The sequence below is a fragment of the Penaeus japonicus genome, unplaced genomic scaffold (assembly GCF_977035675.1).
Source record: "Penaeus japonicus unplaced genomic scaffold, GWHDUDI00000001_assembly GWHDUDI00000032, whole genome shotgun sequence".
Taxonomy (NCBI): domain Eukaryota; kingdom Metazoa; phylum Arthropoda; class Malacostraca; order Decapoda; family Penaeidae; genus Penaeus; species Penaeus japonicus.
In genome coordinates this window covers 147,150-156,695 of record NW_028234434.1, presented here as the reverse complement: position 1 = coordinate 156,695, position 9,546 = coordinate 147,150, and positions in this window count along the sequence as shown.

Genomic DNA, 9,546 nt, shown 5'->3' with positions numbered 1-9,546 from the left:
CCCAGCCCCTAAGCGCCGCCCTGATAGAGCTCTCATGACAGAGAGTCTTGCCTTGGTCCGTTCTAGGAGATATTGAACCTCCGAGCGGAAAGTAAGCTTACTGTCAACCCATACACCCAGGTATTGGAAGACATGAACCCACTCTAGCTCTAACCCTTGGACTCGCAGCCTTTGGTCTCGGACATCCTGTTTCAGCGCCATTGCCTTCGATTTGGCTGCTGAGATCTTAAGCCCGACTCTGCGGCATTCCTCAGACATTAGATCCAGACAACGCTGGGTCTTTCTGATTAAATTCTCATTCTTCCTCCCAACAGAGATAATTGCCAGATCATCTGCATATGAGATGATCTTGCACCCCACTGGGAGTGGAATGTCGAGGATGCTTAACATGAGGGTGTTAAACAGAGCCGGGCTGAGGACCCCCCCTTGTGGAGTGCCATTCTCCAGGGGTAGATGCCTGGAAAGGTGACCTTGGAACTTCACTCTGGCAGTTCTGTCCCGAAAGTAGTCACCAATCCAGGCAAGCAGTCTGCCCTTGATTCCTTTGCGGATCAGGACCTCTTGAATGGCAAGTGGGCTCGCCAGTTCAAAGGCCTTCTCCAGGTCCAGGAAAACAATGACAGATCTGGTTTTGCTGACAGTGCTCAGTAAAGTGGCTATACTGTGAGCAGTGCTCTTACCCCTTGTGAACCCGTGTAGGTGTTCATGTGGAGGTCCCAGCTTCCATTGGAGCCGGTTCAGTACCATTCTCTCTGCCGTCTTTCCCAGACAGCTGAGTAGAGAGATGGGGCGGTACCGACCCGGCTCCTTTGGTTTAGGGATGGGAACTATGTCAGCCCTCTTCCAGCACTGTGGTAGTGAGGAAGTCTCCCAGGACCTGTTGATAAGATGCAAGAGTGCAAGCTCACCTTCAAGTCCTAGGTGGGAAATGATGGGGTAGGAGATCCCATCACAACCCGGGGCTGACCGCGAACTGGTCTTATATGTTCGCCTTAGTTCCCTCAGAGAGAACATGGCATCGGCATCATCAGGCTCGACCGCCTTTTCTCTGATGAGGGCATGCCTGCCTGGAAGCAGTTCCTCTTGGCATGCCCTCAACTCTGCTGGTAGACCGGCGCTACTTGTTCTTGCAGAGAACTCGAGTGCCAGTCTCTCCGCCTCCGACCGCGGGTCATGGTGGGTCATTCTGGGGGCTGAGCGATTTGTGGCCCGTCTGATGCGGTTCCACAGCTCTGTAAGGGAGGTTTGGTGGCCAAAGGACTCACACCACTCCAGCCACTTTTCCTGCTTTACCCTCTTAGCAGTTTCCTGAGCATCCCTGAGAGCCTCTCTCAAAAGAGCGTGGTTCTCAGGGGTTCTCTGTCTGCGGAAGTGTCTTCTGCACATATTGATTCTGTGGTTGACCTCCTTCACCTCATCATTGTAGTACCAGGCGTCTTTAAAACACCTGGACCACGGACGAGTTTTGGGAATGGTCTCTGAGGCTGCCTCGTCTATGGCATTAACTAGTCTTGCCTCAAGTGTATCCACATTATCATTATGTGAGAATTCACTGGTTCTGAGGCACCTGGCCAGGGCCTCCTGGAAAGCTTTCCAGTTGGCCCTGTCCACCTTCCATCGAGGATTGTGCTGGGGCACAGGGGCTGGGCCAGCATCCAAGATGGTGGTGACTATCCCATAGTGATCGCTCGTGGCAGTGTTGTCCACAGACCAACGAATCCTCTCGACCAAGGCCGCAGTGACAAAGGTAAGGTCAAGGACCCCCCCGCCAACGTGCGTAGGCTCCTGGTTGTTGAGGAGAGCAATCTCGGGGCATGACTCAAGCACCGCGGCTATGTGATAGCCTGCCGCATCCCGGTTCCGCGTGGGAGCCAGGATGGGGTGGTGGGCATTGAAGTCTCCCCCTATGAGAATTGGCTCGTGTGCCGCAGCAGCACAGACTTCACTAATATCTAAGCTCCTACAGGTTGGCCTGCTGTACACATTGTACAGCTTGAGGGGACCCCCAGCCATATGGATCTCAACTGCTAGGAGTTCAACACCTTCTCCACACTGCACAGGATCGGCAATCAGGGAGCAGGGAATATTCGACTTCACAAGGGTAATCAAACCTCTGGTGCCTTCATTAGAGGGCAACACAAAGGGATGATATCCTGAGAAGCGAACAGTGTCTCCTGTTAAAGTCTCCTGGAGCATGACAATGTCAATGTTCCGAGATCGCACGATCGCGTGGAGAAGGGCATTCCTCCGGGAAAAGCTGTTGATATTCCACTGCAGTATGCTTAGATTAGGAGCCATTGTGCTAATCTGAGTCCATTAAGTCTGCATCGTCAATGACGTCGACATAATCGGTCTCAGTGTCTGACGCCCCAGTGTGGGTAACGTCAGACATTTCGGAGTCTGACAACTCCTTGGTGAGTTCTTCACTGATCGTGATTTCCTCACTGGACTCGTCACTGTCGTCAGGACAGGTCGAGCCATTAGAAGGGCTGGGTCTCCTGGGAGGTGGAGAACCCCTGGTCGCCTTGACCTTCACTCTGGATGGTCGTGGCTTCCTCGCCCTTTGGGGTTTGGGTTCAGGCTCTGCCAGTGTGGTCTTGGCCGCGGGTTGGGTGGGGAGACAAGTCTCGCCCTGGGGGTTTGTGGTGAGAGGAGTCTCGCCCTGAGTTGGATTGGGTGTAGAGGCCTTGGGCCTTACATCCCTTTCCTTCAGGGCAGCGACAGTCTGGGTCATTGCCGTGACGGCGACCTCGACTGCCTTCTCTGTCTCTTCACTGGTCCGTCCCAATGCTGACGCAACTGCTGTGACAACTGCCGTCAGCAGGAGCGTCAAGTCATTCTCCGTAAACAGAGTTTGACTCTCCGCTCTTGGGTTGGCCTTTGGTGTGTTCCCAGACCCCTTCCGGGTCTGTTTCCGTCTTGGAACACCCACCAGGGCCGGAAACTCCTTTGTGTTGGAGGTGTCCGGTGGTGGTTTTGTTTTGGGCGGTGCTTCCTTCCTCTTAGGAGGGGGGGGAGCCCTTACCCCTTTGTTCTGCCCCCAGACGTAAGTGCCTGGAGGGGCAGGAACAAAGTCCGGTCGTTTTGCAACGACCTCTTGTCGCCGTAGAGCCTCTTCCTTCCTGACGGAACATCCGAGGCTCCAGGCATGGTGCTTTTTGTGGCAGTTGGGACACTTGGCAGTAGTGTCCCGCTTGCCCTCCTTGTGTGCTTTGAGGCACACCTCCGTGCTGTGTGCCTGACTACAGACACCACACTTCGGCTTTGCAGAGCAAGTGGCCTGGTGGTGTCCGTACTTCTGACACGTGAAGCAACGGAGCGGGTCAGGGACATACGTCCTGAGGTTGTAGGAGCCCCAATTACCAAGGTCCAGGGACGATACTGGGGCTCCCTTCAAGGTGACCAGGACTTGCCTGGTTGGGTGCTTCCCTTTGGAAAGTCGGGAAGCTCCCACCACCTTAGGATGGGCAGTGATGACCTCAAGGTCATACATCTGAGGGAAGCCAAGAAGCACCATCTTGGACTTCCTCTCATCGGAAGTCAGGGCCACCAAACTCACCTTCCGTCCGTCCTGGAGCTTGTCAGTCTCCTGGAGGAAGGTGAGAGTGGACTGGTCCTTAGGGATGATTATCATGCCTTTGTCTTTGGCAATTCTAATCGTCAGACGGCACTGTCTCTGGGTTTCCAGAGCCCGTACCATCTGATAAGCGTTGTCGAATCCTTCCGGTTTAGGGGGAACCCTAAACTGGGGGAACCGACTCGGGGCTACAGACTCGCCCTCCGAGTCTGTAGCCGGCCGAGGACGCTTAATGCCTGCCTTCCGAACCGACGCCGGAATTTTGGCAGTGGGGCCAGCAGGGTTAGAGGGTCCTGTCTGGTTTCCATTTTTAGCTTGACTCGTCTTCTGAACCGACGCCAGAGACTTGTCAGTGCCAAGGGCTGGTTTGGAGGGTCCAGCCCGAGGCTCTTGGGTGGGCTTTCTCTGAACCGACGCCAGAGCCTTTCCCAACTTTTTACTTTTGTCACCAAGGACCTTAAAAGGTTCCAAGGTGACAGCCTTGGTCAACTTCATGCCAGGTTCGTCAACGTGGGGGTCAGTCAGGGTTTTTTTTGAGAAAGTTGCCATATATGTAGTGTTCAATTCATCCTCCCACGCCCCCACCCACCACGGAGTCCAACAAGGGGAAGCTGTGCACTGAGACCATGCTCAGAAGCCACAGGGGTGGTGGGAGGATATACGCAACCCCTGCCTCGCATTGATGGCATTCGCAAATACATGCGATTGCCTGCAAGACAGGAGCTGCTTGACCCTAGCCTAGCTCAAAAGAGAGACCAGCCGATTGACCTAATCGAGCCAAGATCAGGCCACCCGTCTTGCTGGAATAGAGGACCAAAGAGGTGTGTTGCTAGCCGCAGGGCGTACTCATACACGGCATCGCTCAACCTCCAGGACTCCCGTCTCCCAGCGCACAGGGGCGCCACGCACGGCAAACACGTGGGCAGGTGAGTGCCCCCCTGGGGGGAGGACCAGGGGGGGGTGTGATCCCACCTACTAGATCAGCACCTAGGAACGCTTAGTCGTCCTTCCTCGGAGAATCAACCGCTAGAAGGCCACCTCAACGGGAGGGAGAGACTGGCCAATTCTAGAACGGGCTCCTCCGAGGAAGGAGTTCAAGCCCCCGCGCCACGACAAGGCTGTTCCTTATTGCGGGGGATAAAATTGCATCCGCCCCACCAGGTATTGTAGCGCGTCACCTCCGTCTATGTAGCGGCGAGGCGGCGGCATCAAAGGCGCGCTTATCTCGACTGACCGCCGTGCAAACACAAGCAAGCCCCCGCCTTGTTAACGGCAAAAAGTCAGGTCACGGAACTTGTCAACTTGCTTGCTTCTGTCTTTACTTACCACTGTTGCACGATAAGGCCACGTGACAGCCGAATCTTATCGTTACCTGTCATCAAAGGTGTCGTAGCTCTGGCCTTGTTTACACAGTGGAAAGGGGCGGAGTCAAACGAGGGTCTGGCAGCCACACGCCGCGCCGCTGGGGACCGGCCGCTCTGCTATAAATTCAGGGCTTAGCGGCATTTTCGTATCCATGGCATCCGACGGATCGGACATCGAGTTTTGGCACATCATCCATCGGGGACTTCGACAGAGAGATTTGACAGAGACTACAACAGGGCAGCAGCAAGCAGCAGCAGCCCACCTGCACCTCCCGCGACGCTCGCGGAGTCAGGTCACTCCAAGAGGGTGACATTCATGCCGACCTCACCTGTCGCACCTGCCTCCCTTACCTGGGAAACATTCACCCCAAGTGGGTGACAGTTATAGCAACTCACCTGCACACCACCTGCTCACAGTGATCTGCTCTCTCATGCCAAGTGTGTCTCACTTATGCCTGAGAAAGCAAGACACAACTGAGACTGTTTTTGACTGCTTATTTCTAAAGAGCTCCGCCGAGATATCGTGGTCTGCCGCGACCTTGGCCAGGCTTTCTTTAGCAAGAAGCCCCTCTCCTCTACCACTCTATTAGTGTACAGGGTTACAATTTCAGGCTGAGCCTTCGGCCTTTACTTGGGACCCTGAGCTAATAGTGATTTATTGGTAACCTTGCTCTCCATCTCTCGTTTTTCTCACACTTCCTTGTGGCTTCCTGACCTGGGGGACCGACTGAGTGCGGTCCTTCATTCGTTGGGAGGCGGCCTCCAGCCCCACTCCCCTTGTAGCAGATTGGGAACAGGGAGGAGGACCACCACATAGCCCCAATACCCATAGGAACGGGAGAACTCCGCCCGGGAATCCTTGTGGTGGGTCGGGAGCAGGATTCAGGGACTCCCCAGGTCTCCATAAGCCTGGAACTTTTATCGAGTAGGTGATAGGAGTAGGTCCCGAAAGGGTTCCCTGGCATTGTCGTCCAACACCTCTACGACTGGCACTTTACAAGCTAGTGCCGGGGGGGTCTGTAATTGCTCGACACTTATATGCCAGGCATAGGCTAGCATCACTGATTTTTTGATTGATTTATTGATTTATTGAATTTACTTAATTTAATTGATTCACGGTTGACTGACCCATGTGACTACTATGCCGAGAGTGCGGCTAAAGTGTCACGGGAGTCTGTCTGACTCTCTCCGGACAGAACTCTCCAACTTAATAAATGAGCAAGGCATAACCCTCCTCAGACTGCATACCAGCCAGAACGGATACGTTGCCCAAGTGGAGAGTGAGGACGATGTATCCCGATTCTTCGAGGAAACGACAAAAAACAAGCTCCAGCAGAAGTCGTGCCATGCCATCCTATCCCCAGACAAAAGAGCCAAGCTCACCCTGGTCATGAAAAACATTGACCAGAGCATTATAGACCGCGACCCTGACGAAATCTCGAGGGAGATCGAAAGAACCGCCCCCCATGCAAAGGTAGACGATGTATACGTCTTGAAAAGATTTAACATGCTGAAAGTACGATTTGACAAGATCAGTACTGCTAATAACATCAAAGAAAAAGGCCTAAGAATCTTCGCCTTCTCAATCACCACCCGTCAAATTGAGCATGAAAGGTTCACACCAATAAAGCAATGCATGCATTGCTACTCATATGACCACGTCAAGAACAGGTGCCCAAATAAAGAAGAGAGCTTCTGCTCAGAGTGTGGTGATAAAGGCCACACCTTCACTCAATGCACGAGCCAGACAAAGAAATGCCTTAGATGCGGTGGAGATCACAGGACCCTTGCCAACCGGTGTCCCGAGAGAAAGCGCATAATCAAAGAAACAGAAGCTCAAAAGACTGAGAAAGAGAAAGCGCAAGAGAACAGAACCTTTAGCGAAGTCGCCAAACAGGCAGTCAAACAAACAATCTCGGCTACCAAGGAGACGATCCGCACCACCATCAAGGACGCAACACCCCAGAGTCAACCAATAATACAACTGCCTAACGACACCTCCATAGAGATTCTGACAATCTTAATCAATGCCCACCTCACATGTTTGAGAGACCCAAACTCTGATTATAACACCGTTGCCAATAGAGGCCTAAAGACTGCTGGTCTACCTGCAGTCACCTTTGAGCCACTCAAGGACACAAACAATATCTTGCGAGTGATTGCTCCTCCAGCCAAATCCAATCTCACTTGCATGGCGGGATCACAAGAGAGTGTGCAATCACATATCATGGCACTGGAAAGACACGACCGGTTACTGAGCCAATCTGGGGAAGAGGTCATGGAAGACGAGAACGGCGAGCTAGAAATAGTTCTGCCAGACGAACCAGAGGAGGAATCACATAATATTCCAAACAAGGACACTGCCGAGGGAGAGTCCACAGATATCCAAAGGGAACCAACAAAAAGGGGAACAAAATCCCCCCTGAAAACCTTTATGCCACCAACAACACCTACTTACCTATCTGAGAAACAGGCAAAATACCAAGAACCAGCCACTGCAGACTACAAAAAGCTACAGGATGGCACCCCAGCCGAACCAAAGACACTGGGTCTACGTCTCTATGCTGCAAACCCCCGAAAATACCATAAAAGCAACAGAAAAACAATTGGTGACGAAATCCAAAAGGGCAATATTAAATACACATATAACAACCAATTGTTCCAATCAGCAGAGTTCGAGACAAAAATCTGTAAGCATCTCAAACTAGGGGAAATTGAGATAAATTCTAACATAATAGAAGAAGCAACAAACCTCAAAAAAATAAGAAATGGCTACCAAGAGTCCAGAGAAAGGCCAGAGGATAAGAAAAAGAATACATAATGTCAAGGTTCAATATAGTGCAACACAATGTACGTCATTGGAGCACCGACCGATCAAGAGAGCTATCTAACACCTACAGGGAGATTGACCCAGAAATAATACTCATAAATAGCCATGGGAGGAAGGAAACAGAAGGACTAAAACTCTTCCAGTATAACACATACATATCCAACAAATCTGGAGAACTAAATGACGGAGTTGCCATACTCATAAAAAGGAACATTAAGCACCGTATCTGGGATGATTTCCAATCAGAAATGCTGGCTATGCAAGTAGACACCACCGAGGGACCTATCATCATTGCTACCTCATACTTACCACCGAGAAGACCCTATCTTCCAACAGCAGACTTTATGCGCCTCTTACGGGTAAACAAACCTGTTTATTTACTAGGCGATCTGAATGCAAAACACCGCATCCTGGGACATAGCAACAACAACAATGTTGGCAACAGATTGTCTATGTTTATAAACTCTGGGCAAGCCACAGTTCTGGGTCCTCATTTTGCCACCTTTGTGACCCAAAACGCAGCCACTACTCCTGATCTAGTAATCACCAACAAATACGGGCACCTAAACACTTACATTAAACAAGGCCCCCTAACGACCAGTGACCATGTTCCTATTCAAATGACTCTTTCAACATCACCAATTATGATCCCTTCACCATCACTACCTAACTATAAAAGAGCAGACTGGGAAAAATTTAAAGAGCTACTAAACAACAACACTATAACAGTAGACCTCGACAACAAGCACTATTCAGAAATAGATGCGGAGACAGAGAGATGGCTCTCAGAGGTGAAAGTCGCAAAAGCAAATAGCATACCAACAAAAAGCTATCGTATCATCTGCCATCACACAACCAACGAAGACCTAAACAATTTAAAAGCTCTTTACGAAAATATTAAAGCCCACGCGGAGAGAGAAGGCTGGTCCCAAGAAAGACGGCTCCAATATAGGCAGCTTCAGATACGAATTGCCGAAACTGCAAAATCCCTTTCGCAGCAAAAATGGGAAAAACTAACAAATGAAATCTCTGCAACTACGAAAGATCCTGCCACCTTCTGGAGGAAGATTCACAGACTGAGGGGAAACAGTAACTCGTCCTCCCCTTTCATCTATAATGCTAACAACACCAAAATTTATGAGGCAGAGGAAAAAATCAGAATCCTGAACCAATACTGGAGCAAAATTTTCAGAATCTCTGAGGAAGAAAACCTACAATTCAGCCAACAACATGAACAGGTGGTCCTCAGAGATCTCCAAAGATATCCAAACAAACTAATCCAGGATGAGATTATAGATCTTAACAAACTCTCATTCAATAACCACCTAACAACAGAAATAACGGTGCAAGAAATCAAACAAACAATCAAAAGAATGAAAAATAAAGCAGCTGGGATCAGCAGAATTAACAAAACTGACCTCACGAATCTCCCAGATATCTCCCTCGAGAAGCTCAAAGATATCTTCAACGCCTCTCTAGCCTCAGGCTATTTCCCAAAGGCATTCAAAGTTGCCACAGTGGTTTTAATACCGAAACCAGGCAAGCCTCCTAACAAAGCTGAGAACTTCAGGCCCATCTCACTTTTAGAAATACCCGGGAAAATATTTGAAAAGATTATTAATGCCAGACTCACGAACCATCTTGAGGAAAACAACATCCTGAACTCAAATCAATATGGGTTCAGAAGAGGAAAAGGCACTTCCACCGCCATAGCGATTGCTTATGAGACGATAGCAAATGCATTAGCAGATAAACAGCAATGCAACATCATCCTC